At 47.5% G+C, this 25863-nt stretch overlaps 12 non-coding genes and 1 pseudogene across 12 annotated transcripts; all 13 read left to right on the forward strand.

Moving 5' to 3' along the window:
• The first annotated feature begins 486 nt into the window (after positions 1-486).
• LOC141157923 (U2 spliceosomal RNA) lies at positions 487-677 on the forward strand. Its single transcript, XR_012247961.1, has one exon. It is a non-coding gene; the product is annotated as a U2 spliceosomal RNA (small nuclear RNA).
• A 10981-nt stretch (positions 678-11658) lies between these two features.
• LOC141160432 (U2 spliceosomal RNA) lies at positions 11659-11750 on the forward strand (annotated as a pseudogene).
• Positions 11751-12544: 794 nt separating this feature from the next.
• Positions 12545-12727, forward strand: LOC141160248 (U2 spliceosomal RNA). The gene has a single exon (XR_012250199.1). It is a non-coding gene; the product is annotated as a U2 spliceosomal RNA (small nuclear RNA).
• A 1120-nt stretch (positions 12728-13847) lies between these two features.
• Positions 13848-14038, forward strand: LOC141157924 (U2 spliceosomal RNA). Its single transcript, XR_012247962.1, has one exon. It is a non-coding gene; the product is annotated as a U2 spliceosomal RNA (small nuclear RNA).
• A 1116-nt stretch (positions 14039-15154) lies between these two features.
• Positions 15155-15345, forward strand: LOC141159407 (U2 spliceosomal RNA). The gene has a single exon (XR_012249414.1). It is a non-coding gene; the product is annotated as a U2 spliceosomal RNA (small nuclear RNA).
• Positions 15346-16459: 1114 nt separating this feature from the next.
• LOC141157925 (U2 spliceosomal RNA) lies at positions 16460-16650 on the forward strand. Its single transcript, XR_012247963.1, has one exon. It is a non-coding gene; the product is annotated as a U2 spliceosomal RNA (small nuclear RNA).
• A 1115-nt stretch (positions 16651-17765) lies between these two features.
• On the forward strand, positions 17766-17956 carry LOC141157927 (U2 spliceosomal RNA). The gene has a single exon (XR_012247965.1). It is a non-coding gene; the product is annotated as a U2 spliceosomal RNA (small nuclear RNA).
• A 1117-nt stretch (positions 17957-19073) lies between these two features.
• On the forward strand, positions 19074-19264 carry LOC141159690 (U2 spliceosomal RNA). Its single transcript, XR_012249692.1, has one exon. It is a non-coding gene; the product is annotated as a U2 spliceosomal RNA (small nuclear RNA).
• A 1115-nt stretch (positions 19265-20379) lies between these two features.
• Positions 20380-20570, forward strand: LOC141157928 (U2 spliceosomal RNA). Its single transcript, XR_012247966.1, has one exon. It is a non-coding gene; the product is annotated as a U2 spliceosomal RNA (small nuclear RNA).
• Positions 20571-21688: 1118 nt separating this feature from the next.
• LOC141157929 (U2 spliceosomal RNA) lies at positions 21689-21879 on the forward strand. The gene has a single exon (XR_012247967.1). It is a non-coding gene; the product is annotated as a U2 spliceosomal RNA (small nuclear RNA).
• Positions 21880-22994: 1115 nt separating this feature from the next.
• Positions 22995-23185, forward strand: LOC141159908 (U2 spliceosomal RNA). Its single transcript, XR_012249901.1, has one exon. It is a non-coding gene; the product is annotated as a U2 spliceosomal RNA (small nuclear RNA).
• A 1115-nt stretch (positions 23186-24300) lies between these two features.
• LOC141157893 (U2 spliceosomal RNA) lies at positions 24301-24491 on the forward strand. The gene has a single exon (XR_012247931.1). It is a non-coding gene; the product is annotated as a U2 spliceosomal RNA (small nuclear RNA).
• A 1112-nt stretch (positions 24492-25603) lies between these two features.
• LOC141159557 (U2 spliceosomal RNA) lies at positions 25604-25794 on the forward strand. Its single transcript, XR_012249561.1, has one exon. It is a non-coding gene; the product is annotated as a U2 spliceosomal RNA (small nuclear RNA).
• Positions 25795-25863: the final 69 nt, after the last annotated feature.

The following is a 25863-nucleotide window of genomic DNA, read 5'->3' on the forward strand; positions in this document are numbered from 1 at the left end:
TCAGTGACATTCAGCCATCCAGGTATCCCGCCTGCAGTAGACGGAATGTGGCAATGGAACGCTGGCTGCGCGTGTCATAATAGGCTCTGAGCCTTTATATACCTGCGCACAGCAGCAGCCACCTTCAGTCTGCTGCTGGACAGCCAGCAGCAGCAGCAGCAGGAGAGGTAATTAATCAGCAACCCGCCTGCTAAGGGTAGACAGCTGCTCGTTCCACCCCCCCCCCGCCTTAATTGGTTCTCCTCCCTTCCAACGGTGTTGAGGCGGGTGGGAACAGCCGGGGGTTGAGGGTACTGTGCTAAAAGAGGTGGAGTTATGCAGATCTAAAACGCGTGGATTGCAGCAGCAGCAAGCCGAAAAGTGCAGGCATGTGAGGGATCTAGAGGTTGACAGCATGTCTTCTTAACGGGAGTCCAGGTGGCCATCTCCACAAATGGACTTTTCAGAATCCTTGGGTGGCACCGTAGTCGGAAACCAATTCTGGTTATCGCTTCTCGGCCTTTTGGCTAAGATCAAGTGTAGTATCTGTTCTTATCAGTTTAATATCTGATACGTCCCCTATCTGGGGACCATATATTAAATGGATTTTTAGAACAGGGAGATGGAAAAAGAGCTTGCTCTGTCCACTCCACGCATTGACCTGGTATTGCAGTATCTCCAGGACCGGTGCACCCCTTCTTTAATGCAGTTGCTAAAATCAGAAAGAATTGAATTCAATGCTTTTTGTTCATTTGGCTTGTTTGTCGAATTTTGGGATGGACTCTTTGGCTTTGCTTTTCTTCTCCTCATTGGATTTTTCATGTTAAAAGTTGCAGAAGCCAGATGACAAGCTCATTTTGGTTCAACTTCAGCAACTGTGCAGTGCATTGCCATGTAATGTAATGCAATGCTATCTATCTAGCTCTCCCTCTATACTTCCTTTTGGATAAACAGACATATTAGGCAAGCATTTTGGAGCTTTCACCTAAATAACTACAGGTGGTGAGTAGTGTTGAGCATTCCGATACTGAAATATCGGGTATCGGCCGATATTCGCGGTATCGGAATTCCGATACTTAATTCCGATACTATTGCAATATCGTATACCGGAATCGGAAGTTCCCATAATGCAATGAGACATTTTCATTTTATTCAGCCAATGAGGATCCTAAGAAGTGTGGGCACATCCTGTTAGGCATGTAGGCATCTTAACTAATGGCATGGCTGTGATTGGCTGCTGAAATGATGTCATGATGCACTATAAAAGCCACCGCCGCCATTTTGAGCTCACTCTGCTGTGAATTCAGTTAGGGATAGGACGCTGTTGTTCTGAGGGACAGTTTTAGCTACCTATTTGCTCTATACTGCTTTACCCAAGCTACTTTCTAAATCACTGTGCCTTGCAGTGCTAGTGCACAGTTCCCTGTGCTGTTCACCGCTATCTGCAAGGTCTGTGTGTGTGAGTGCAGCTCACCCTGTAGTGTGTGCTTCAGCCAAGTCTGGTTGTAGTGCACTCAGTGTGTGTCACTGCCTCATACATTGTCCTTTTTTGCCAATTCATAATTTTTCCTGATATCTCCTATTAGTGTGGTGGTTCCATCTGTATTCAGCTAAATTGGTTCCAAACACACTATATAGGAGTAGATAGAGAAATTTTTTTCCGTCTTGCAGCACTAGTGCACAGTGCTCTGCATCTGTACTGTTCACCGCTGTCTGCAAGGTCTGGTGTGTGAGTGCAGCTCACCCTGTAGTGTGTGCTTCAACCCCGTCTGGTTGTAGTGCACTCAGTGTGTGTCACTGCCTCATACATTGTCCTTTATTGCCAATTCATAATTTTTCCTGATATCTCCTATTAGTGTGGTGGTTCCATCTGTATTCAGCTAAATTGGTTCCAAACACACTATATAGGAGTAGATAGAGAAATTTTTTTCCGTCTTGCAGCACTAGTGCACAGTGCTCTGCATCTGTACTGTTCACCGCTGTCTGCAAGGTCTGGTGTGTGAGTGCAGCTCACCCTGTAGTGTGTGCTTCAACCCCGTCTGGTTGTAGTGCACTCAGTGTGTGTCACTGCCTCATACATTGTCCTTTATTGCCAATTCATAATTTTTCCTGATATCTCCTATTAGTGTGGTGGTTCCATCTGTATTCAGCTAAATTGGTTCCAAACACACTATATAGGAGTAGATAGAGAATTTTTTTTCCGTCTTGCAGCACTAGTGCACAGTGCTCTGCATCTGTACTGTTCACCGCTGTCTGCAAGGTCTGGTGTGTGAGTGCAGCTCACCCTGTAGTGTGTGCTTCAACCCCGTCTGGTTGTAGTGCACTCAGTGTGTGTCACTGCCTCATACATTGTCCTTTATTGCCAATTCATAATTTTTCCTGATATCTCCTATTAGTGTGGTGGTTCCATCCATATTCAGCTAAATTGATTCCAAACACACTATATAGGAGTAGATAGAGGAGCCTTTCTGCAGCATTGGGCCCTGCAGCCCCAGCCAGATTAGTATTAGCCTATTTTTTGCAGCCTCATCTATTGCATTGTAGGTTACCTTCCTACATTGTAATAGCTACAAAAAGTTTGTGATACTATCGTTATTACATCTTTAGGCACATCCAGTGTCTTTTTGTGACAAAAAAAACCTAAATAAAGTTCACCAAACACTCCACTTTACAGTTGTGTAGGCCACATTAGCTCATATTAAAGTCTAGTCCACACTTTATAAAATTAGTGTTTCTTATACCTGTTAGCAGCTGTTCAGGAATAAGCACACTAAGCCCTTAGTACTTTTCTGCCTATCTTTATCAGTCTACCAAGATGAAGAAGGCAGGGAGTAAGGCATGTGGTCGTGGTCGTGGGCGTGGGCGTGGAGTTTCTGCAGGGAGAGGACGTGAGGATTCTGTGCCTGCAGGGAGAGGACGTGGGGATTCTGTGCCTGCTGCGGGCACCAGTGACTCAGCATCCCCCAGTTTTACCAGGGAACAGTCCTTTATGCGCAGCTTTGTAGGAGCTAGCCGTACCCCACTGCTGCGCGAGGACCAAATTGAAGCCGTTGTCGGATGGATGGCAGCTAACGCATCGACTTCAATTAGTTCCAGATCCTCTCAGGTCCTGAGCACTGAAGAGCACCCATCTGTCTCTTCACCACCTGCCAAATTGCCCAGGCAGTCAGAGAGCCCTGGACAGGAGCCATCTCTACTTCTGTTCTCTGAATCTCTTGGCTTGGAAAGAGGGGGCCAGCCAAGCAGAATTCGAGAATTTGAAGAAGAGGTAGTATGCAGTGATGCGCAACCGTTTTGTCTCTCTGAATCTGAAGAGGCGGGTGGGCCAGTGCCTATGGTCAGCAGCACACCTCAGTACGCATCTGATGATGAGACTCAGGTGCCACTTTCTGGTGCGTACTGTGCTGTCGAGACTACCCAGGAGAAGCAGTTGTTTGAAGAGGGTGGTGTAGATGATGAGGTCCTTGACCCATCATGGCGTGAGGGACAGGAAGGTGGTGGGAGCAGCTCTGAGGAAGAGATTCCCCGAACGGCCCAAAAAGGAGGGAGAGGGAGGGGGCAGACTTGGTTGCCTGTAGCCTCCACTTCGGCACCCATTAGGAGCATGGCTCTTCCAAAATCCAAAGCGGGCGCTCCCAAGACTTGCAGTGCCTGGTCCTTTTTTGACACAGTTGCAGATGACATTTGCTTTGTCAAATGCAAGCTGTGTAATCAGAAGGTGAAAAGAGGGAAAAGTGTCAGCAACCTCAATACCACAAATATGTGGAAACATGTGCGGACCAAGCACGTGGTGGAGTTACACAAACACACTGAAGACCTAGGCCAACCTACAGCGCCACCTACCACCTCTTCAGCTCGTGTTGTAGCCTCTTCCTCCAGCTCACACACAGCTGGTTCGGCTTCCTCACAGGATCGCCATGGAAGAATCTCTGGCACTGTTGTACAGAGACACAGTGTAATTCCACCCACAGCACCACTTTCCCAGTCATCCTCACACTCCCAGGCCAGTCTACAGCCATCGTTAGCACAGGCATGGGAGAAAAGGCGCCCATACTCGGCAAACCACCCCCGAGCACAGGCTCTGAATGCTGGCATTGCTAAACTACTGGCCCTTGAAATGCTATCATTCAGGCTGGTGGAGACTGACACATTCCGTAACTTTATGGCATTGGCAGTCCCACAATACAACGTGCCCAGCCGCTTTTATTTCAGCAGGCAAGCCGTCCCTGCCCTGCAACATCATGTGGAGGGAAAAATTAAACATGCGCTACAAAACGCCGTCAGTAGCAAGGTCCACCTGACCACTGATGCGTGGACCAGTAAGCATGGACAGGGACGATACCTTTCCCTCACTGCCCATTGGGTAAATGTTGTGGAGCCGGGTACAGATCTTGAGAGTGGCGCTGTACGTGTTCTGCCAACTCCAAGGATTGCAGGAATCCAGTCTGTACACATTGACTCCTCCTCATACTCCAGTTCCTCTGAATCAGCGCTGCAGGAGCCGTCACGGTCTACCTCCACATCGACCCGTGAACGGTTACCTGTTATGATGACCGATATGAGCACAGCCGTGGCCAAACGTCAACAGGCCGTATTAAAATTAATTTCTTTGGGGAATCGAAGCCACACAGCGCAGGAGCTCTGGAATGCCATCAAGCAGCAGAGTGACGTGTGGTTTGTGCCAGCGAATCTCCAGCCAGGCATGGTAGTGTGTGACAATGGCCGAAATCTGGTGGCAGCTCTGGGCCTAGGCAACCTCACTCACATCCCATGTCTGGCACATGTGCTCAACTTGGTCGTGCAGAGTTTTTTGAGGGACTATCCGGATCTTGATGCACTGCTTCACAAGGTCCGCATAGAGTGCGCTCACTTGCGGCGTTCCAGCAATGCAAGATCACGCATTGCAGCTCTGCAGCGCCGATTATGTCTTCCGGAACATCGCATCATATGTGACCTACCCACCAGGTGGAATTCAACGTTACATATGTTGGAGAGGTTGTGTGAGCAGCAGGCAGCAGTAATGGAGTACCAGCTGCAGCAGGCGCAAACAAGTCGCAGTGCGCGCCGTTCACACTTCACCACCACTGAGTGGGCCTCTATGAAGGACATTTGCCACGTTTTGCGTGCCTTCGATTATTCCACGCGGATGGCGAGTGCAGATGATGCACTAGTCAGCATGACTATCCCCCTTATCTGCCTGCTTGAAAAAACACTGCAAGCACTAAGGGACGAGGTTTTGGAAGAGGTGGAGGATGAGGAGTCACAAATGCCATCTGCTTCTCTACAGTCTGCGCAACGTGGTTCCTCACAAAGGCCTAGGCAGGGGACACTTTGTGAGGAGGATGAGGAGGAGTCAATGGATGAGGAAGACATCTGTCCAGAGGAGGGAGGTACACAATGCTCTAGTAGTCAGTATCTAGAGCGAGGGTGGGGTGATGCAGAGCAGGCAGAGATCACGCCTCAAGCAGGGGACAGCGTTTCTTGGCCAGTTGGCAGTCTGCAGCACATGGTTGATTTCATGCTGCAGTGCCTCAGAAACGACCGCCGCATCGCCCACATTCTCAACACGGCTGATTATTGGGTGTCCACCCTCCTAGATCCTCGCTACCGGGACAACTTACAAAGCCTCATAACACCATTGAACCGGGAGCGTAAAATGCGGGAGTACCAAGACGCACTGGTGCATTCCATCATGTTCTCCATTCCAACCGAGAGCAGTGCTGCTAGTGCTTTACAAAGCAGCTCAGTGCGTCGAGGCAGTGGAGGAAGCTCTGCACAAAGAGGGAGCAGAAGCAGCGCCTCAGCACAAGGCAAGACCAGTATGGCCGAAATGTGGCAAAGTTTTGTGTCCCCGCCGCCACAAATGTCTACACCATCACAGACAGCTCCAGTCAGCAGGAGGCAACGTTTCCGTCAGATGGTGACAGACTACATGTCTTGCCCTCTTAGTGTACTCCCAGACGGCTCTTCTCCCTTCAAGTTTTGGGTCTGTAAGCTGGATACATGGCCAGAGCTTAGTCAGTATGCACTGGAGGTGCTAGCTTGCCCTGCTGCTAGTGTATTATCGGAACGCGTCTTTAGTGCCGCAGGTGGTGTACTAACAGACCGTCGCATGCGACTATCCTCCGATAACGTTGACCGGCTTACTTTTCTCAAAATGAACAAGGCCTGGATCTCTCATGAATTTGCCAGTCCTCTTCCAGAATAAATAATTGGTTGGCAACAGTATCCAGGTCTCCTGTTCTGTTCATGTTTCTACCACCTGAACTGTAATCCCTGAGCTCCAACACCGCCAGTTGGCGCTCGGAAGTGCCGTCTGCACAGTCAACACTTGCTGCCGTGTTATTGGGGTTCAGTAACGTCAGCTGTTCTCCTGCTGTGCGGACGGCAATTTCTCCTGATTTGTCCACATCCACTGTACTACACATTTTAAAGTTGCTCCAATTACTCCTCTGGCTCCTCTGTTTTCATTCTTATCCCTGGGCTCCAGCACCGCCAGTTGGCGCTCGGAAGTGCTGTCTGCACAGTCAACACTTGCTACCATGTTATTGGGGTTCAGTAACGTCAGCTGTTCCCCTGCTGTGCGGACGGCAATTTCTCCTGCTCTGTCCACATTCTCACTACTACAGATTTTAAAGTTGCTCCAATTACACCTCTGGCTCCTCTGTTTTCAGTATTATCCCTGAGCTCCAACACCGCCAGTTGGCGCACGGAAGTGCCGTCTGCACAGTCAACACTTGCTGCCGTGTTATTGGGGTTCAGTAACGTCAGCTGTTCTCCTGCTGTGCGGACGGCAATTTCTCCTGCTTTGTCCAAATCCACTGTACTACACATTTTAAAGTTGCTCGAATTACACCTCTGGCTCCTCTGTTTTCATTCTTATCCCTGGGCTCCAGCACCGCCAGTTGGCGCTCGGAAGTGCCGTCTGCACAGTCAACACTTGCTGCCGTGTTATTGGGGTTCAGTAACGTCAGCTGTTCTCCTGCTGTGCGGACGGCAATTTCTCCTGCTTTGTCCACATCCACTGTACTACACATTTTAAAGTTGCTCGAATTACACCTCTGGCTCCTCTGTTTTCATTCTTATCCCTGGGCTCCAGCACCGCCAGTTGGCGCTCGGAAGTGCCGTCTGCACAGTCAACACTTGCTGCGGTGTTATTGGGGTTCGGTAACGTCAGCTGTTCCCCTGCTGTGTTCACGGCAATTTCTCCTGCTCTGTCCATATTCACTGTGCTACTTATTTAAAACTTGCTCCAATTACACCTCTGGCTCCTCCGTTTTTAGTATTTACCCTGGGCTCCAATACCGCTAGTTGCTGCTCAGAAGTGCCGTCTGCACAGTCAACGCTTGCTCCAGTGTTATTGGGATTCAGTAACGTCAGCTGATCCCCAGCTGTGTGTCCGGCAAATTCTCCTGCTTTGTCCACATCCACTGTAGTACGGATTTAAAACCTCCTCCAAATACACCTCTGGCTCTTCTGTTTTTAGTATTTACCCTGGGCTCCAGCACCGCCAGCTGGTTCTCGGCAGTTCCATTGGCTCTTGTACCTTCTGCTACCCATCCGGGTTCCAGTACCGTCAGCTGGTTCTCGGCAGTGTCTTTGGCACGGGTACTCCCTCCTGCCCAGCCTGGTTCCAGCACGCCAGCTGTTTCCGGGTAGTGTCAACGTCACTTTGCCTCCAATGCGTTGTCCTGTCGTGTTGCGGTCGGGTTAGCCGACTCTATGGTGCCTGCAGTTTAGGTGACTCCTATGTGGGCTGCGGGATCTGGCAATGAAGGCTGGTTCCATAGTGCCAATAGGACAAGCACCCTCTGTAGGACTGTGGGTTTTGGTAACTGCGGCCGGCTCGCGGCCTTGAACTTTTTTTTTACATGGGTACCTTCTGCTACCCATCCGGGTTCCAGTACCGTCAGCTGGTTCTCGGCAGTGCCTTTGGATTAGGTGCCTCCTTCTCGGTATCCAAGTTCCACCAACGTCTGCTGGTCCTTGGTAGTGCTTTCTGGCACAGGTACCTCCTGCTTAGTAACCGAGTTCCAGTAACATCAGCTGGTCCTCGGTAGTTCCATTGGCTCTTGTACCTTCTGCTACCCATCCGGGTTCCAGTACCGTCAGCTGGTCCTCGGTAGTTCCATTTGCTCTTGTATCTTCTGCTACCCATCCGGGTTCCAGTACCGTCAGCTGGTTCTCGGCAGTGTCTTTGGCACGGGTACTCCCTCCTGCCCAGCCTGGTTCCAGCACGCCAGCTGTTTCCGGGTAGTGTCAACGTCACTTTGCCTCCAATGCGTTGTCCTGTCGTGTTGCGGTCGGGTTAGCCGACTCTATGGTGCCTGCAGTTTAGGTGACTCCTATGTGGGCTGCGGGATCTGGCAATGAAGGCTGGTTCCATAGTGCCAATAGGACAAGCACCCTCTGTAGGACTGTGGGTTTTGGTAACTGCGGCCGGCTCGCGGCCTTGAACTTTTTTTTTACATGGGTACCTTCTGCTACCCATCCGGGTTCCAGTACCGTCAGCTGGTTCTCGGCAGTGCCTTTGGATTAGGTGCCTCCTTCTCGGTATCCAAGTTCCACCAACGTCTGCTGGTCCTTGGTAGTGCTTTCTGGCACAGGTACCTCCTGCTTAGTAACCGAGTTCCAGTAACATCAGCTGGTCCTCGGTAGTTCCATTGGCTCTTGTACCTTCTGCTACCCATCCGGGTTCCAGTACCGTCAGCTGGTCCTCGGTAGTTCCATTTGCTCTTGTATCTTCTGCTACCCATCCGGGTTCCAGTACCGTCAGCTGGTTCTCGGCAGTGTCTTTGGCACGGGTACTCCCTCCTGCCCAGCCTGGTTCCAGCACGCCAGCTGTTTCCGGGTAGTGTCAACGTCACTTTGCCTCCAATGCGTTGTCCTGTCGTGTTGCGGTCGGGTTAGCCGACTCTATGGTGCCTGCAGTTTAGGTGACTCCTATGTGGGCTGCGGGATCTGGCAATGAAGGCTGGTTCCATAGTGCCAATAGGACAAGCACCCTCTGTAGGACTGTGGGTTTTGGTAACTGCGGCCGGCTCGCGGCCTTGAACTTTTTTTTTACATGGGTACCTTCTGCTACCCATCCGGGTTCCAGTACCGTCAGCTGGTTCTCGGCAGTGCCTTTGGATTAGGTGCCTCCTTCTCGGTATCCAAGTTCCACCAACGTCTGCTGGTCCTTGGTAGTGCTTTCTGGCACAGGTACCTCCTGCTTAGTAACCGAGTTCCAGTAACATCAGCTGGTCCTCGGTAGTTCCATTGGCTCTTGTACCTTCTGCTACCCATCCGGGTTCCAGTAACATCAGCTGGTCCTCGGTAGTTCCATTGGCTCTTGTACCTTCTGCTACCCATCCGGGTTCCAGTACCGTCAGCTGGTTCTCGGCAGTGCCTTTGGATTAGGTGCCTCCTTCTCGGTATCCAAGTTCCACCAACGTCTGCTGGTCCTTGGTAGTGCTTTCTGGCACAGGTACCTCCTGCTTAGTAACCGAGTTCCAGTAACATCAGCTGGTCCTCGGTAGTTCCATTGGCTCTTGTACCTTCTGCTATCCATCCGGGTTCCAGTACCGTCAGCTGGTCCTCGGTAGTTCCTCAGCTTTCTTGTACCTTCTGCTACATTTCCAAGTTCAAGCTTTTTGAAATGGTTCTTGGTAATCACTCTGGATCTCCCTGACGAGGACCCTGAAGACGAGGACCCTGAAGACCAACCCTAAGAAGACGAGGACCCCGAAGACAATGACCCTGAAGACGAGGACCCTGAAGACCACCCCGAAGAAGACGAGGACCCTGAAGACCACCCCGAAGAAGACGAGGACCCTGAAGACCACCCCGAAGAAGACGAGGACCCCGAAGACGAGGACCCAGAAGACCAACCCGAAGAAGACGAGGACCCCGAAGACGAGGACCCCCGAAGACGACGACCCTGAAGACCACCCCGAAGAAGACCAAGAAGATGACCCTGAAGAAGTTGACCAAGAAGACAAAGAAGAGAAGACAAGCACCAAGATACAGAAAAACAAGAGACAGAAAACCAAGAAGCAGAAATACAAGAAGCTGCAGAACAAAAAGCGGAAGAACATTAAGCATAAGACTAAAAATCAGAGCAAAAGATAATATCTAAATTATAAGCAGAAGATGACTAAGCAGTGTATGGGGGTGAGTCCGTTCCTCCTCGTGGTGCCCCTGGAAAAGACCTGCTGCTGCAGGCCAAACTGAACGCGGACAAATCCTGTTGTAAATCTTTTGTGACGGGCAGAACGAAAGGTGTAATGTCCAACCTTTTATAGATAACAACTACAGGAATGCCTGTCACAAATAAGAATATGATGAAGAAGAAGAATATGAAGAAGATGAAGAAGTAGAATATGAAGAATGTAAAAAAAAGAATAATACGAAGAAGGTGAAGAAGAAGAAGGTGAAGAAGAAGTGGATGAAAAAGATGCTGAGGATGATGAAGGAGAAAGTGTGGGAGAAGTAAAAAAGAAGGTGAAGAGCATGGAAGTAGTGAAACATAAATATCTGACAAAATATAAAAATACTTAACATAGTTAATATTTCCGTAACTCAGAACATAATAAAAAAATATTAATTCCTGCTATTCCATTTGACTGGGCTAAACCTCTATGCCTTTATTGTCTCCCCCACCTCCCCCAATACATTCTACATTATTCTTAGTTGTTTTCCTTCATGTAGAAATAACCTACAAGGAAAGAAAGGGTTTATTTTAATTCCGATATTTATGTCCCATTGACTTGCATTGGTTTCCGGTATCGGAATCGGCGATATCCGATACTTTTTCGGTATCGGTCCGATCCAATCCGATCCGATATTTCCCGATATCGGAAGGTATCGCTCAACACTAGTGGTGAGATAAGCTGCACAATATAATTGACCTTTCAGTATATTGTTGCACACACACCATCTATTTAGCAAATGCCCTTGTTATCAACAGCAGCCTTTTAAACTCACCTGAGCTAACAGGTATGTGAGCTGGTTACTCTGCTGCGCTTAAAATTTCTTTTTTGGTTTGCTACAGTGCCTTTTCTGAAACGTTGTCTCCCTCTGCTGGAACACTGACTTCTTTCATTTAATGCCTGCAGACTATAAAAGAGAAACCAACCCAAAAAGTTTGGTTGATTAGTCTGTGGCATTCTTTTAAACTGTTGCTTATGGCGGTCTCTGTGAGCTTCTCAGTGACATTCAGCCATCCAGGTATCCCGCCTGCAGTAGACGGAATGTGGCAATGGAACGCTGGCTGCGCGTGTCATAATAGGCTCTGAGCCTTTATATACCTGCGCACAGCAGCAGCCACCTTCAGTCTGCTGCTGGACAGCCAGCAGCAGCAGCAGCAGGAGAGGTAATTAATCAGCAACCCTCCTGCTAAGGGTAGACAGCTGCTCGTTCCACCCCCCCCCCCCCCGCCTTAATTGGTTCTCCTCCCTTCCAACGGTGTTGAGGCGGGTGGGAACAGCCGGGGGTTGAGGGTACTGTGCTAAAAGAGGTGGAGTTATGCAGATCTAAAACGCGTGGATTGCAGCAGCAGCAAGCCGAAAAGTGCAGGCATGTGAGGGATCTAGAGGTTGACAGCATGTCTTCTTAACGGGAGTCCAGGTGGCCATCTCCACAAATGGACTTTTCAGAATCCTTGGGTGGCACCGTAGTCGGAAACCAAGTCTGGTTATCGCTTCTCGGCCTTTTGGCTAAGATCAAGTGTAGTATCTTTCGAAAAGGCGGTTTTGGATGTTGGCCGCCCTAGTAGATTGATACATTATGCACACTGGGGTTTAGGCGCTTGTTAGTACGCCAGGTGGCTAATATAGTCATCTGGTGGAAAGCATGGCCCCCCAGGATCGACGCCATTGGGCCGGGGAAGATCGAAAGCCCGAAGTGTGAAGTGCCCCAGGAGTGGTGACCCTGGGGTGCCTTAACTCAATGGGATTGGGAACCCCACTTGAGTTTATGGCACATTTGCACAAGCACTTCAAATTTTCTTTCTTCGCACACACCCTTATTCCGGGCCTTCTGGCCTTAGGATGGGGAATTTTTCAATTCCCGGTCGAAGGTCCGGGCAGTATTATACTGTGAAACCTTTACTATTTATTTAATTTCTTTGTCACTGTGTGTCCACTTATTCACGTGTGTCACGTCCTACTAGGATTTTGTCGGGATGCGGTTCCCTTACGGGTTCCTCTCTTGGCAGGTCTAGGGGGGGAGTGTGTGGCCATCGGGTTCCGCTCCCCCCTGAACCCCCCTGGCTCTCCTCTTTTGGGAGGAGAGCGTTGTTGGCTCCCCTCTTCCGGGAGGGGAGCACAGTCTTTGGCTCCCAGTGCCTTGCTCGGGTGAGAACTCGGGCAGGTGCTGGGGGTAAGATTGGGTCGCCTCTGGCTTCGGCTGGAGGTGGCTTTTTGTCCCTGTTCCTCGCTGTGGCCTTTTGGCTCGGAGGGACGGGGAATGGTTTGGGGGACCCTTCTCCTTTTGGAGAGGGTTTCAAGAAGACCAGCATCCTAGTGCACTTTTTTTGTGGCACTTGTCACTTTTTTAAGCGCACTCGGGTTTTGTACACGAATTCGGGCTTTCGAAAAAAAAAAAAAAAAAATCTGTTCTTATCAGTTTAATATCTGATACGTCCCCTATCTGGGGACCATATATTAAATGGATTTTTAGAACAGGGAGATGGAAAAAGAGCTTGCTCTGTCCACTCCACGCATTGACCTGGTATTGCAGGATCTCCAGGACCGGTGCACCCCTTCTTTAATGCAGTTTCTAAAATCAGAAAGAATTGAATTCAATGCTTTTTGTTCATTTGGCTTGTTTGTCGGATTTTGGGATGGACTCTTTGGCTTTGCTTTTATTCTCCTCATTGGATTTTTCATGTTAAAAGTTGCAGAAGCCAGATGACAAGCTCATTTTGGTTCAACTTCAGCAACTGTGCATTGCATTGCCATGTAATGTAATGCAATGCTATCTATCTAGCTCTCCCTCTATACTTCCTTTTGGATAAACAGACATATTAGGCAAGCATTTTGGAGCTTTCACCTAAATAACTACAGGTGGTGAGATAAGCTGCACAATATAATTGACCTTTCAGTATATTGTTGCACACACACCATCTATTTAGCAAATGCCCTTGTTATCAACAGCAGCCTTTTAAACTCACCTGAGCTAACAGGTATGTGAGCTGGTTACTCTGCTGCGCTTAAAATTTCTTTTTTGGTTTGCTACAATGCCTTTTCTGAAACGTTGTCTCCCTCTGCTGGAACACTGACTTCTTTCATTTAATGCCTGCAGACTATAAAAGAGAAACCAACCCAAAAAGTTTGGTTGATTAGTCTGTGGCATTCTTTTAAACTGTTGCTTATGGCGGTCTCTGTGAGCTTCTCAGTGACATTCAGCCATCCAGGTATCCCGCCTGCAGTAGACGGAATGTGGCAATGGAACGCTGGCTGCGCGTGTCATAATAGGCTCTGAGCCTTTATATACCTGCGCACAGCAGCAGCCACCTTCAGTCTGCTGCTGGACAGCCAGCAGCAGCAGCAGCAGGAGAGGTAATTAATCAGCAACCCTCCTGCTAAGGGTAGACAGCTGCTCGTTCCACCCCCCCCCCCCCCCGCCTTAATTGGTTCTCCTCCCTTCCAACGGTGTTGAGGCGGGTGGGAACAGCCGGGGGTTGAGGGTACTGTGCTAAAAGAGGTGGAGTTATGCAGATCTAAAACGCATGGATTGCAGCAGCAGCAAGCCGAAAAGTGCAGGCATGTGAGGGATCTAGAGGTTGACAGCATGTCTTCTTAACGGGAGTCCAGGTGGCCATCTCCACAAATGGACTTTTCAGAATCCTTGGGTGGCACCGTAGTCGGAAACCAATTCTGGTTATCGCTTCTCGGCCTTTTGGCTAAGATCAAGTGTAGTATCTGTTCTTATCAGTTTAATATCTGATACGTCCCCTATCTGGGGACCATATATTAAATGGATTTTTAGAACAGGGAGATGGAAAAAGAGCTTGCTCTGTCCACTCCACGCATTGACCTGGTATTGCAGTATCTCCAGGACCGGTGCACCCCTTCTTTAATGCAGTTTCTAAAATCAGAAAGAATTGAATTCAATGCTTTTTGTTCATTTGGCTGGTTTGTCGGATTTTGGGATGGACTCTTTGGCTTTGCTTTTCTTCTCCTCATTGGATTTTTCATGTTAAAAGTTGCAGAAGCCAGATGACAAGCTCATTTTGGTTCAACTTCAGCAACTGTGCATTGCATTGCCATGTAATGTAATGCAATGCTATCTATCTAGCTCTCCCTCTATACTTCCTTTTGGATAAACAGACATATTAGGCAAGCATTTTGGAGCTTTCACCTAAATAACTACAGGTGGTGAGATAAGCTGCACAATATAATTGACCTTTCAGTATATTGTTGCACACACACCATCTATTTAGCAAATGCCCTTGTTATCAACAGCAGCCTTTTAAACTCACCTGAGCTAACAGGTATGTGCGCTGGTTACTCTGCTGCGCTTAAAATTTCTTTTTTGGTTTGCTACAATGCCTTTTCTGAAACGTTGTCTCCCTCTGCTGGAACACTGACTTCTTTCATTTAATGCCTTCAGACTATAAAAGAGAAACCAACCCAAAAAGTTTGGTTTATTAGTCTGTGGCATTCTTTTAAACTGTTGCTTATGGAGGTCTCTGTGAGCTTCTCAGTGACATTCAGCCATCCAGGTATCCCGCCTGCAGTAGACGGAATGTGGCAATGGAACGCTGGCTGCGCGTGTCATAATAGGCTCTGAGCCTTTATATACCTGCGCACAGCAGCAGCCACCTTCAGTCTGCTGCTGGACAGCCAGCAGCAGCAGCAGGAGAGGTAATTAATCAGCAACCCTCCTGCTAAGGGTAGACAGCTGCTCGTTCCACCCCCCCCCCCCCCGCCTTAATTGGTTCTCCTCCCTTCCAACGGTGTTGAGGCGGGTGGGAACAGCCGGGGGTTGAGGGTACTGTGCTAAAAGAGGTGGAGTTATGCAGATCTAAAACGCGTGGATTGCAGCAGCAGCAAGCCGAAAAGTGCAGGCATGTGAGGGATCTAGAGGTTGACAGCATGTCTTCTTAACGGGAGTCCAGGTGGCCATCTCCACAAATGGACTTTTCAGAATCCTTGGGTGGCACCGTAGTCGGAAACCAATTCTGGTTATCGCTTCTCGGCCTTTTGGCTAAGATCAAGTGTAGTATCTGTTCTTATCAGTTTAATATCTGATACGTCCCCTATCTGGGGACCATATATTAAATGGATTTTTAGAACAGGGAGATGGAAAAAGAGCTTGCTCTGTCCACTCCACGCATTGACCTGGTATTGCAGTATTTCCAGGACCGGTGCACCCCTTCTTTAATGCAGTTTCTAAAATCAGAAAGAATTGAATTCAATGCTTTTTGTTCATTTGGCTTGTTTGTCGGATTTTGGGATGGACTCTTTGGCTTTGCTTTTCTTCTCCTCATTGGATTTTTCATGTTAAAAGTTGCAGAAGCCAGATGACAAGCTCATTTTGGTTCAACTTCAGCAACTGTGCATTGCATTGCCATGTAATGTAATGCAATGCTATCTATCTAGCTCTCCCTCTATACTTCCTTTTGGATAAACAGACATATTAGGCAAGCATTTTGGAGCTTTCACCTAAATAACTACAGGTGGTGAGATAAGCTGCACAATATAATTGACCTTTCAGTATATTGTTGCACACACACCATCTATTTAGCAAATGCCCTTGTTATCAACAGCAGCCTTTTAAACTCACCTGAGCTAACAGGTATGTGAGCTGGTTACTCTGCTGCGCTTAAAATTTCTTTTTTGGTTTGCTACAATGCCTTTTCTGAAACGTTGTCTCCCTCTGCTGGAACACTGACTTCTTTCATTTAATGCCTGCAGACTATAAAAGAGAAACCAACCCAAAAAGTTTGGTTGATTAGTCTGTGGCATTCTTTTAAACTGTTGCTTATGGCGGTCTCTGTGAGCTTCTCAGTGACATTCAGCCATCCAGGTATCCCGCCTGCAGTAGACGGAATGTGGCAATGGAACGCTGGCTGCGCGTGTCATAATAGGCTCTGAGCCTTTATATACCTGCGCACAGCAGCAGCCACCTTCAGTCTGCTGCTGGACAGCCAGCAGCAGCAGCAGGAGAGGTAATTAATCAGCAACCCTCCTGCTAAGGGTAGACAGCTGCTCGTTCCACCCCCCCCCCCCACCTTAATTGGTTCTCCTCCCTTCCAACGGTGTTGAGGCGGGTGGGAACAGCCGGGGGTTGAGGGTACTGTGCTAAAAGAGGTGGAGTTATGCAGATCTAAAACGCGTGGATTGCAGCAGCAGCAAGCCGAAAAGTGCAGGCATGTGAGGGATCTAGAGGTTGACAGCATGTCTTCTTAACGGGAGTCCAGGTGACCATCTCCACAAATGGACTTTTCAGAATCCTTGGGTGGCACCGTAGTCGGAAACCAATTCTGGTTATCGCTTCTCGGCCTTTTGGCTAAGATCAAGTGTAGTATCTGTTCTTATCAGTTTAATATCTGATACGTCCCCTATCTGGGGACCATATATTAAATGGATTTTTAGAACAGGGAGATGGAAAAAGAGCTTGCTCTGTCCACTCCACGCATTGACCTGGTATTGCAGTATCTCCAGGACCGGTGCACCCCTTCTTTAATGCAGTTTCTAAAATCAGAAAGAATTGAATTCAATGCTTTTTGTTCATTTGGCTTGTTTGTCGGATTTTGGGATGGACTCTTTGGCTTTGCTTTTCTTCTCCTCATTGGATTTTTCATGTTAAAAGTTGCAGAAGCCAGATGACAAGCTCATTTTGGTTCAACTTCAGCAACTGTGCATTGCATTGCCATGTAATGTAATGCAATGCTATCTATCTAGCTCTCCCTCTATACTTCCTTTTGGATAAACAGACATATTAGGCAAGCATTTTGGAGCTTTCACCTAAATATCTACAGGTGGTGAGATAAGCTGCACAATATAATTGACCTTTCAGTATATTGTTGCACACACACCATCTATTTAGCAAATGCCCTTGTTATCAACAGCAGCCTTTTAAACTCACCTGAGCTAACAGGTATGTGAGCTGGTTACTCTGCTGCGCTTAAAATTTCTTTTTTGGTTTGCTACAATGCCTTTTCTGAAACGTTGTCTCCCTCTGCTGGAACACTGACTTCTTTCATTTAATGCCTGCAGACTATAAAAGAGAAACCAACCCAAAAAGTTTGGTTGATTAGTCTGTGGCATTCTTTTAAACTGTTGCTTATGGCGGTCTCTGTGAGCTTCTCAGTGACATTCAGCCATCCAGGTATCCCGCCTGCAGTAGACGGAATGTGGCAATGGAACGCTGGCTGCGCGTGTCATAATAGGCTCTGAGCCTTTATATACCTGCGCACAGCAGCAGCCACCTTCAGTCTGCTGCTGGACAGCCAGCAGCAGCAGCAGCAGGAGAGGTAATTAATCAGCAACCCTCCTGCTAAGGGTAGACAGCTGCTCGTTCCACCCCCCCCCCGCCTTAATTGGTTCTCCTCCCTTCCAACGGTGTTGAGGCGGGTGGGAACAGCCGGGGGTTGAGGGTACTGTGCTAAAAGAGGTGGAGTTATGCAGATCTAAAACGCGTGGATTGCAGCAGCAGCAAGCCGAAAAGTGCAGGCATGTGAGGGATCTAGAGTTTGACAGCATGTCTTCTTAACGGGAGTCCAGGTGGCCATCTCCACAAATGGACTTTTCAGAATCCTTGGGTGGCACCGTAGTCGGAAACCAATTCTGGTTATCGCTTCTCGGCCTTTTGGCTAAGATCAAGTGTAGTATCTGTTCTTATCAGTTTAATATCTGATACGTCCCCTATCTGGGGACCATATATTAAATGGATTTTTAGAACAGGGAGATGGAAAAAGAGCTTGCTCTGTCCACTCCACGCATTGACCTGGTATTGCAGTATCTCCAGGACCGGTGCACCCCTTCTTTAATGCAGTTTCTAAAATCAGAAAGAATTGAATTCAATGCTTTTTGTTCATTTGGCTTGTTTGTCGGATTTTGGGATGGACTCTTTGGCTTTGCTTTTCTTCTCCTCATTGGATTTTTCATGTTAAAAGTTGCAGAAGCCAGATGACAAGCTCATTTTGGTTCAACTTCAGCAACTGTGCATTGCATTGCCATGTAATGTAATGCAATGCTATCTATCTAGCTCTCCCTCTATACTTCCTTTTGGATAAACAGACATATTAGGCAAGCATTTTGGAGCTTTCACCTAAATATCTACAGGTGGTGAGATAAGCTGCACAATATAATTGACCTTTCAGTATATTGTTGCACACACACCATCTATTTAGCAAATGCCCTTGTTATCAACAGCAGCCTTTTAAACTCACCTGAGCTAACAGGTATGTGAGCTGGTTACTCTGCTGCGCTTAAAATTTCTTTTTTGGTTTGCTACAATGCCTTTTCTGAAACGTTGTCTCCCTCTGCTGGAACACTGACTTCTTTCATTTAATGCCTGCAGACTATAAAAGAGAAACCAACCCAAAAAGTTTGGTTGATTAGTCTGTGGCATTCTTTTAAACTGTTGCTTATGGCGGTCTCTGTGAGCTTCTCAGTGACATTCAGCCATCCAGGTATCCCGCCTGCAGTAGACGGAATGTGGCAATGGAACGCTGGCTGCGCGTGTCATAATAGGCTCTGAGCCTTTATATACCTGCGCACAGCAGCAGCCACCTTCAGTCTGCTGCTGGACAGCCAGCAGCAGCAGCAGCAGGAGAGGTAATTAATCAGCAACCCTCCTGCTAAGGGTAGACAGCTGCTCGTTCCACCCCCCCCCCCCGCCTTAATTGGTTCTCCTCCCTTCCAACGGTGTTGAGGCGGGTGGGAACAGCCGGGGGTTGAGGGTACTGTGCTAAAAGAGGTGGAGTTATGCAGATCTAAAACGCGTGGATTGCAGCAGCAGCAAGCCGAAAAGTGCAGGCATGTGAGGGATCTAGAGTTTGACAGCATGTCTTCTTAACGGGAGTCCAGGTGGCCATCTCCACAAATGGACTTTTCAGAATCCTTGGGTGGCACCGTAGTCGGAAACCAATTCTGGTTATCGCTTCTCGGCCTTCTGGCTAAGATCAAGTGTAGTATCTGTTCTTATCAGTTTAATATCTGATACGTCCCCTATCTGGGGACCATATATTAAATGGATTTTTAGAACAGGGAGATGGAAAAAGAGCTTGCTCTGTCCACTCCACGCATTGACCTGGTATTGCAGTATCTCCAGGACCGGTGCACCCCTTCTTTAATGCAGTTTCTAAAATCAGAAAGAATTGAATTCAATGCTTTTTGTTCATTTGGCTTGTTTGTCGGATTTTGGGATGGACTCTTTGGCTTTGCTTTTCTTCTCCTCATTGGATTTTTCATGTTAAAAGTTGCAGAAGCCAGATGACAAGCTCATTTTGGTTCAACTTCAGCAACTGTGCATTGCATTGCCATGTAATGTAATGCAATGCTATCTATCTAGCTCTCCCTCTATACTTCCTTTTGGATAAACAGACATATTAGGCAAGCATTTTGGAGCTTTCACCTAAATAACTACAGGTGGTGAGATAAGCTGCACAATATAATTGACCTTTCAGTATATTGTTGCACACACACCATCTATTTAGCAAATGCCCTTGTTATCAACAGCAGCCTTTTAAACTCACCTGAGCTAACAGGTATGTGAGCTGGTTACTCTGCTGCGCTTAAAATTTCTTTTTTGGTTTGCTACAATGCCTTTTCTGAAACGTTGTCTCCCTCTGCTGGAACACTGACTTCTTTCATTTAATGCCTGCAGACTATAAAAGAGAAACCAACCCAAAAAGTTTGGTTGATTAGTCTGTGGCATTCTTTTAAACTGTTGCTTATGGCGGTCTCTGTGAGCTTCTCAGTGACATTCAGCCATCCAGGTATCCCGCCTGCAGTAGATGGAATGTGGCAATGGAACGCTGGCTGCGCGTGTCATAATAGGCTCTGAGCCTTTATATACCTGCGCACAGCAGCAGCCACCTTCAGTCTGCTGCTGGACAGCCAGCAGCAGCAGCAGCAGGAGAGGTAATTAATCAGCAACCCTCCTGCTAAGGGTAGACAGCTGCTCGTTCCACCCCCCCCCCGCCTTAATTGGTTTTCCTCCCTTCCAACGGTGTTGAGGCGGGTGGGAACAGCCGGGGGTTGAGGGTACTGTGCTAAAAGAGGTGGAGTTATGCAGATCTAAAACGCGTGGATTGCAGCAGCAGCAAGCCGAAAAGTGCAGGCATGTGAGGGATCTAGAGGTTGACAGCATGTCTTCTTAACGGGAGTCCAGGTGGCCATCTCCACAAATGGACTTTTCAGAATCCTTGGGTGGCACCGTAGTCGGAAACCAATTCTGGTTATCGCTTCTCGGCCTTTTGGCTAAGATCAAGTGTAGTATCTGTTCTTATCAGTTTAATATCTGATACGTCCCCTATCTGGGGACCATATATTAAATGGATTTTTAGAACAGGGAGATGGAAAAAGAGCTTGCTCTGTCCACTCCACGCATTGACCTGGTATTGCAGTATCTCCAGGACCGGTGCACCCCTTCTTTAATGCAGTTTCTAAAATCAGAAAGAATTGAATTCAATGCTTTTTGTTCATTTGGCTTGTTTGTCGGATTTTGGGATGGACTCTTTGGCTTTGCTTTTCTTCTCCTCATTGGATTTTTCATGTTAAAAGTTGCAGAAGCCAGATGACAAGCTCATTTTGGTTCAACTTCAGCAACTGTGCATTGCATTGCCATGTAATGTAATGCAATGCTATCTATCTAGCTCTCCCTCTATACTTCCTTTTGGATAAACAGACATATTAGGCAAGCATTTTGGAGCTTTCACCTAAATAACTACAGGTGGTGAGATAAGCTGCACAATATAATTGACCTTTCAGTATATTGTTGCACACACACCATCTATTTAGCAAATGCCCTTGTTATCAACAGCAGCCTTTTAAACTCACCTGAGCTAACAGGTATGTGAGCTGGTTACTCTGCTGCGCTTAAAATTTCTTTTTTGGTTTGCTACAATGCCTTTTCTGAAACGTTGTCTCCCTCTGCTGGAACACTGACTTCTTTCATTTAATGCCTGCAGACTATAAAAGAGAAACCAACCCAAAAAGTTTGGTTGATTAGTCTGTGGCATTCTTTTAAACTGTTGCTTATGGCGGTCTCTGTGAGCTTCTCAGTGACATTCAGCCATCCAGGTATCCCGCCTGCAGTAGACGGAATGTGGCAATGGAACGCTGGCTGCGCGTGTCATAATAGGCTCTGAGCCTTTATATACCTGCGCACAGCAGCAGCCACCTTCAGTCTGCTGCTGGACAGCCAGCAGCAGCAGCAGCAGGAGAGGTAATTAATCAGCAACCCTCCTGCTAAGGGTAGACAGCTGCTCGTTCCACCCCCCCCCCCCCGCCTTAATTGGTTCTCCTCCCTTCCAACGGTGTTGAGGCGGGTGGGAACAGCCGGGGGTTGAGGGTACTGTGCTAAAAGAGGTGGAGTTATGCAGATCTAAAACGCGTGGATTGCAGCAGCAGCAAGCCGAAAAGTGCAGGCATGTGAGGGATCTAGAGGTTGACAGCATGTCTTCTTAACGGGAGTCCAGGTGGCCATCTCCACAAATGGACTTTTCAGAATCCTTGGGTGGCACCGTAGTCGGAAACCAATTCTGGTTATCGCTTCTCGGCCTTTTGGCTAAGATCAAGTGTAGTATCTGTTCTTATCAGTTTAATATCTGATACGTCCCCTATCTGGGGACCATATATTAAATGGATTTTTAGAACAGGGAGATGGAAAAAGAGCTTGCTCTGTCCACTCCACGCATTGACCTGGTATTGCAGTATCTCCAGGACCGGTGCACCCCTTCTTTAATGCAGTTTCTAAAATCAGAAAGAATTGAATTCAATGCTTTTTGTTCATTTGGCTTGTTTGTCGGATTTTGGGATGGACTCTTTGGCTTTGCTTTTCTTCTCCTCATTGGATTTTTCATGTTAAAAGTTGCAGAAGCCAGATGACAAGCTCATTTTGGTTCAACTTCAGCAACTGTGCATTGCATTGCCATGTAATGTAATGCAATGCTATCTATCTAGCTCTCCCTCTATACTTCCTTTTGGATAAACAGACATATTAGGCAAGCATTTTGGAGCTTTCACCTAAATAACTACAGGTGGTGAGATAAGCTGCACAATATAATTGACCTTTCAGTATATTGTTGCACACACACCATCTATTTAGCAAATGCCCTTGTTATCAACAGCAGCCTTTTAAACTCACCTGAGCTAACAGGTATGTGAGCTGGTTACTCTGCTGCGCTTAAAATTTCTTTTTTGGTTTGCTACAATGCCTTTTCTGAAACGTTGTCTCCCTCTGCTGGAACACTGACTTCTTTCATTTAATGCCTGCAGACTATAAAAGAGAAACCAACCCAAAAAGTTTGGTTGATTAGTCTGTGGCATTCTTTTAAACTGTTGCTTATGGCGGTCTCTGTGAGCTTCTCAGTGACATTCAGCCATCCAGGTATCCCGCCTGCAGTAGACGGAATGTGGCAATGGACGCTGGCTGCGCGTGTCATAATAGGCTCTGAGCCTTTATATACCTGCGCACAGCAGCAGCCACCTTCAGTCTGCTGCTGGACAGCCAGCAGCAGCAGCAGCAGGAGAGGTAATTAATCAGCAACCCTCCTGCTAAGGGTAGACAGCTGCTCGTTCCACCCCCCCCCCCGCCTTAATTGGTTCTCCTCCCTTCCAACGGTGTTGAGGCGGGTGGGAACAGCCGGGGGTTGAGGGTACTGTGCTAAAAGAGGTGGAGTTATGCAGATCTAAAACGCGTGGATTGCAGCAGCAGCAAGCCGAAAAGTGCAGGCATGTGAGGGATCTAGAGGTTGACAGCATGTCTTCTTAACGGGAGTCCAGGTGGCCATCTCCACAAATGGACTTTTCAGAATCCTTGGGTGGCACCGTAGTCGGAAACCAATTCTGGTTATCGCTTCTCGGCCTTTTGGCTAAGATCAAGTGTAGTATCTGTTCTTATCAGTTTAATATCTGATACGTCCCCTATCTGGGGACCATATATTAAATGGATTTTTAGAACAGAGAGATGGAAAAAGAGCTTGCTCTGTCCACTCCACGCATTGACCTGGTATTGCAGTATCTCCAGGACCGGTGCACCCCTTCTTTAATGCAGTTTCTAAAATCAGAAAGAATTGAATTCAATGCTTTTTGTTCATTTGGCTTGTTTGTCGGATTTTGGGATGGACTCTTTGGCTTTGCTTTTCTTCTCCTCATTGGATTTTTCATGTTAAAAGTTGCAGAAGCCAGATGACAAGCTCATTTTGGTTCAACTTCAGCAACTGTGCATTGCATTGCCATGTAATGTAATGCAATGCTATCTATCTAGCTCTCCCTCTATACTTCCTTTTGGATAAACAGACATATTAGGCAAGCATTTTGGAGCTTTCACCTAAATAACTACAGGTGGTGAGATAAGCTGCACAATATAATTGACCTTTCAGTATATTGTTGCACACACACCATCTATTTAGCAAATGCCCTTGTTATCAACAGCAGCCTTTTAAACTCACCTGAGCTAACAGGTATGTGAGCTGGTTACTCTGCTGCGCTTAAAATTTCTTTTTTGGTTTGCTACAATGCCTTTTCTGAAACGTTGTCTCCCTCTGCTGGAACACTGACTTCTTTCATTTAATGCCTGCAGACTATAAAAGAGAAACCAACCCAAAAAGTTTGGTTGATTAGTCTGTGGCATTCTTTTAAACTGTTGCTTATGGCGGTCTCTGTGAGCTTCTCAGTGACATTCAGCCATCCAGGTATCCCGCCTGCAGTAGACGGAATGTGGCAATGGAACGCTGGCTGCGCGTGTCATAATAGGCTCTGAGCCTTTATATACCTGCGCACAGCAGCAGCCACCTTCAGTCTGCTGCTGGACAGCCAGCAGCAGCAGGAGAGGTAATTAATCAGCAACCCTCCTGCTAAGGGTAGACAGCTGCTCGTTCCACCACCACCCCCCCCCCGCCTTAATTGGTTCTCCTCCCTTCCAACGGTGTTGAGGCGGGTGGGAACAGCCGGGGGTTGAGGGTACTGTGCTAAAAGAGGTGGAGTTATGCAGATCTAAAACGCGTGGATTGCAGCAGCAGCAAGCCGAAAAGTGCAGGCATGTGAGGGATCTAGAGGTTGACAGCATGTCTTCTTAACGGGAGTCCAGGTGGCCATCTCCACAAATGGACTTTTCAGAATCCTTGGGTGGCACCGTAGTCGGAAACCAATTCTGGTTATCGCTTCTCGGCCTTTTGGCTAAGATCAAGTGTAGTATCTGTTCTTATCAGTTTAATATCTGATACGTCCCCTATCTGGGGACCATATATTAAATGGATTTTTAGAACAGGGAGATGGATAAAGAGCTTGCTCTGTCCACTCCACGCATTGACCTGGTATTGCAGTATCTCCAGGACCGGTGCACCCCTTCTTTAATGCAGTTTCTAAAATCAGAAAGAATTGAATTCAATGCTTTTTGTTCATTTGGCTTGTTTGTCGGATTTTGGGATGGACTCTTTGGCTTTGCTTTTCTTCTCCTCATTGGATTTTTCATGTTAAAAGTTGCAGAAGCCAGATGACAAGCTCATTTTGGTTCAACTTCAGCAACTGTGCATTGCATTGCCATGTAATGTAATGCAATGCTATCTATCTAGCTCTCCCTCTATACTTCCTTTTGGATAAACAGACATATTAGGCAAGCATTTTGGAGCTTTCACCTAAATAACTACAGGTGGTGAGATAAGCTGCACAATATAATTGACCTTTCAGTATATTGTTGCACACACACCATCTATTTAGCAAATGCCCTTGTTATCAACAGCAGCCTTTTAAACTCACCTGAGCTAACAGGTATGTGAGCTGGTTACTCTGCTGCGCTTAAAATTTCTTTTTTGGTTTGCTACAATGCCTTTTCTGAAACGTTGTCTCCCTCTGCTGGAACACTGACTTCTTTCATTTAATGCCTGCAGACTATAAAAGAGAAACCAACCCAAAAAGTTTGGTTGATTAGTCTGTGGCATTCTTTTAAACTGTTGCTTATGGCGGTCTCTGTGAGCTTCTCAGTGACATTCAGCCATCCAGGTATCCCGCCTGCAGTAGACGGAATGTGGCAATGGAACGCTGGCTGCGCGTGTCATAATAGGCTCTGAGCCTTTATATACCTGCGCACAGCAGCAGCCACCTTCAGTCTGCTGCTGGACAGCCAGCAGCAGCAGCAGGAGAGGTAATTAATCAGCAACCCTCCTGCTAAGGGTAGACAGCTGCTCGTTCCACCCCCCCCCCGCCTTAATTGGTTCTCCTCCCTTCCAACGGTGTTGAGGCGGGTGGGAACAGCCGGGGGTTGAGGGTACTGTGCTAAAAGAGGTGGAGTTATGCAGATCTAAAACGCGTGGATTGCAGCAGCAGCAAGCCGAAAAGTGCAGGCATGTGAGGGATCTAGAGGTTGACAGCATGTCTTCTTAACGGGAGTCCAGGCGGCCATCTCCACAAATGGACTTTTCAGAATCCTTGGGTGGCACCGTAGTCGGAAACCAATTCTGGTTATCGCTTCTCGGCCTTTTGGCTAAGATCAAGTGTAGTATCTGTTCTTATCAGTTTAATATCTGATACGTCCCCTATCTGGGGACCATATCTTAAATGGATTTTTAGAACAGGGAGATGGAAAAAGAGCTTGCTCTGTCCACTCCACGCATTGACCTGGTATTGCAGTATCTCCAGGACCGGTGCACCCCTTCTTTAATGCAGTTTCTAAAATCAGAAAGAATTGAATTCAATGCTTTTTGTTCATTTGGCTTGTTTGTCG

This window comes from Phyllobates terribilis, unplaced genomic scaffold, assembly GCF_046119375.1.
Source record: "Phyllobates terribilis strain yellow unplaced genomic scaffold, ASM4611937v1 Scaffold_8__6_contigs__length_399053987, whole genome shotgun sequence".
NCBI classification, from domain to species: Eukaryota; Metazoa; Chordata; class Amphibia; order Anura; family Dendrobatidae; genus Phyllobates; species Phyllobates terribilis.